This window comes from Lethenteron reissneri, chromosome 52, assembly GCF_015708825.2.
Source record: "Lethenteron reissneri isolate LAM-NWPU_2019-01 chromosome 52, ASM1570882v1, whole genome shotgun sequence".
NCBI lineage: Eukaryota > Metazoa > Chordata > Hyperoartia > Petromyzontiformes > Petromyzontidae > Lethenteron > Lethenteron reissneri.
Window position 1 is genome coordinate 4238647 of NC_083830.1, and position 4219 is coordinate 4242865.

The window sequence follows — 4219 nt, forward strand, 5'->3', positions numbered from 1 at the left end:
ATTCGTGTTCCGGGACGTTTCCATCTGTCAATATGGCCCAGAGGAGGTATCCAACAACAAAATCAGAATTCGCATGTTGACGAAATTGTGTTGATTGAAGTATTATCGCCAATAATGAGACAAACCGCATCGGCAATGCGATGTTTGGCTGACAAGTGTATTTGACCTCAAGCAGTGGGTCTTTTTAACTGGGGTGCACGCACCCCCCGAGGGGTGTGAGATGCCCTTTAAGGTAAATAAAAACAAATTAGGACGGGCACGCAATTACAACTTTGTTTCATCAAGCCCTATGCGTTTAACATTGTAATAAAGTATATACGATGGAGATCCAAAGCGGTGCAAGGCTGCCAGTAAAGGTTAAGAACCACTGGTAAAGATACTCTATCGCACAATATTCCCTCCGGGCAGTGCAGGGTTTACGCCGCGAATGAACGTTAGCACGGGGCATTGGCAGAGGTGGGACAAAGTCATTGTTATGCAAGTCCAAGTCGAGTCTGAAGTCATCAAATTCATGACTCGAGTCTGACTCGAGTCCAAGTCACATGACTCGAGTCGACACCTCTGGGCATTGGTGCCGCGTCTGCGATTTGCGTGTGGAGCGGCTGCGTAGGCAGACGCACGGCGAGAGTGAGTGTTGAGACAGAACCGGCCCTAGACCTTTGGGGGCCCTACGCAAAATTTGGTTGGAGGCCCCTTTGATGTATAATTTTTTCACCCACTAGCTAGCAGTGACTCTAGGGGGGCCCTCTGCTGGCCACGGGGCCCTTTGCAATTGCAAGGGTCGCTTAGTGGCTGGGCCGGCTCTGTGTTGAGATAATCGCCTGCAGGGGCGCGCATGTTCAATAATAATAAAATAATATAAATATTTATATTATTTTATTATTTCTCTTCTACGTGACTTTACCGAAAGAACCAAGAACATGAATCCCTGCAGTCACGAAAGCTTTAAATCAAAATCAGCTTACCTGTGTATGCGACCAATAAATTTTGATTCGCCACTAAGTGACCAGTTACATCACCACGGCGCTTGTGCCAGGCTACGTGCACGTTAAGGCCACGTGAAGTGTCGAACGTCCGCTGGCAGGAGGTCACGGGACAGACCCAGCAGGTGCCACGGTTTGACTGAACTGAGATGAGTGGCCGATGCACCACGTGTGCCCCCTACTGTGCCAACTTGCTGTTTTAGACCCCCGGCGCTTCGCTCGTTGTTGTGAGCGTCGCCCCTCTTGCCCTCCGTTGTTGCTGGAGGGCGACTGCCTCCAACTGCCCAGCGTCAGCGTCCTTCCAGAGCCGCCTCCTCCTCCACAGAGGCCGACGAATCAAAAAATGCGTCGGAGGTCACAGAAGTTATTGCACACTGCATGAAAGCGGCCCCAACGGAGTCTGCATTTGCACGAAATTAACTGGATTCTTTAATGGGGCGGCTGCGTACATTAGCATCATCGAAGGCACCTGTCACATGCATTATAAACACACCACCATAACGCAACGTGAAGGAACATTTATACACACACAAAACAAACTGCGTGGGAGTGCGTGAGAACTCACATAAACAAACACCTACAGCGGATGCGCGCTAACGCGCGTTGTGCAGTGGCAGTGTTCCAAAGCCCATTGACTCGGCATCTCTCAGCCATTGAATACGCGATCAGCAATCTATGGCAAGCCGCCGTTTTTTGTTCGGACCGCGTGAATTCACAACGCACGCGAGGACGCGCCGAAAACACCCTCGAGGGACGAGTGTTCGTTTCGTGGAACCCATTCGCAGCTCCCGACGAGCACAGTGGGCGAGGTACGGTGCGAGAGAAATTCAACGTACAGTAGAACCTCGGAGATCGAACGCACCAGAACTCGAACAAATCGGTGTTCGAACGATATTTCCGAACGGTTTTTCTTGCCCCGGAAACCGAACGAAATTCGAAGGTCGAACGGGCAATCTTGAAAGGAGCTGTACGGCTGAGACGCGTATGGCCCAGCGTGCATGACGCTTGCCCAGACAAAGGGGACTCCCCTTCCAAACAATAACACCACCACCACCTCTTCCTCCGCACCACCTTCCACTCAAGCCATCAACTCTCCTTACTACAGGTAAAGTGAAGTTCAATGTTCATTTATTTAATTTATTCCATGTTTATTCATTTATTTATTGTTTCTTTTTTTCTATGATTTTACTGTAAACTTCGTGTAAAAATGCTTTATGAGAGATTTCTTGTGTCTGGAAACCAATTAATGTAATTTACATTACATTCTTATGGGGAAAATTAATTCGGTGTTCGAACAAATCGATGTTCGAATGGCCTTTTGAAACGAATTAAGTTCGATCTCCAGGGTACCACTGTACGTGTACATACACACACGCCCGCGTGCCAATGAGTCCGTGCATTGTTCTTCAGCTATGCCCGGCCGAGTAAGTAAGAGCGCCGCTGTGGCGGAGATGTTAACTCCCTCGCCTGGGTTCAACACCGACCCCGATGCCAGCTGTAGATTTCGAGTTTGCTTGTCTCTCTCCCTGTGGTCGGGCGGATTTTTTTTCTCCGGGCCCTCCGGTTTCTCTGTGCACATTTAGAATCAACGTGTGTTTAAGAGTATTTGGCTGCGATAAGTTTCCACACGATGATAAGCCACTTACGTTGAGCTGTCATTTGTGATGACCAGGTCGCTTCTGAAAAAAATCTGCAAAGCTAAGTGGGCCTTAAACTGGTAAAAGAAAAGTTAGTTTTACAATTTAAGTGACGGTCTTATTAGACTGTGCCCCACTGGGCACAGGAGAAGCTCCCTTTGCGCTCACCGAGCTGCCGAGGTCAGGCACAACACTCATCAGTTTTTGAAACTTTGGGAGAGTTATTTTTTATTAGATGTTTTTCATTGCAGAGGCTGTAAGGGCCTAACAATGCAAAAGTGGTCAAAACATGAAATGAACATGAAAAAAAAATAGCAAATTATACCATCTCTCATTACGTGTCAATGTTATATATAATTAGTGGTACATATTGAGGTACCGCGGTAGATTTGAAGCAGAGTGCCAGTGTAAAAAGTTCGTATCGCGTTGAGAAACGGATTGGCACAGCAGCACGGAACTGCGCCAAGGCTAACTCCATCCTGCCGTCAAGTCCGTTATATCTTTCATCACCACGCAAACACCATCGCCACCACCTCATTTGCCCCAATCTAAAAAAAAAAGTTCAATATTTTGCGTATAAAAAGTTAACGTCTCCCACAAACTATAACGATCACACCCAGGCCTTTCCTTTTCACAAGGTAAAACATCGTAAGGGCACTCCGCCTGGTTAAATTAAACACTGCTTTGGCTTTTATAGGACCAAACCAGGGGCTGTTTCGGTCATGATTTCACAAAATCGTATTCCGACAGCATTTGGGCGGTGACATCCTTGCGAGTGAATTGCTCAAGTATTGCAACTGCTGGATATACGTTTCCAGCAAGTTTGTGTAAATACAGAGTGTTTCAAATGTTTTTACACTTCTGAGAATTTGCAACAATACCGCGAAAAATGTTTCGCCTCCGGGCTCTGGAGACCACCTGGTGAAGATGCCAGGCACGTTTTGACAACGAAGGCGAACAAGAGGGAGACTGACTTTTTGAAGCTATTAACATCACATTTGTTATCATGTTACAGTGTATTATCCGTTCTTTTTCCATTAAAAACGATAGTCCCATATAAGCGTGAACATTTTTTGAAGCACCCTGCATATATAGAACTTGGGCGAGATGGCAAGAAGGAGGTAGAAGATAACCGGAAAGGTTGGTCAGAATTTAACTTTTGAGTGGTTAAAGATGAAATGGCCAAATCATTAACGCTCCTCCAAAGGAAGGCAGTCGGTCTGCAAGGAGGGTTCACGAGACGACTTCCGTGGGTACGTGGAACGAGACCAGATCAATGGAGCTGCCCCATGTTTATAACATTACAAAGCTTCATATTCTTGGGTTTTTTCGGTAAAGTCACGTAGGTAAAAAATCTAAATTAATAAAAGTAAAATAAAAATCACGTTTCGGAGGCAACACAAGCTTCCGTCTTCAGGTGGAACCGTCACATAATTTTTTACCTACGTGACTTTACCGAAAACACCCAAGAATATGAATCCTTGCAGTCACGAAAGCTTCAAATCTAGAATTACAAAGCTTTCCCACTTGTTATTTCTTTTAAACACACGAGGACAAAACAAGTGCGTGCACAAAATGAGCAAGTTGTTTTGACAAGTA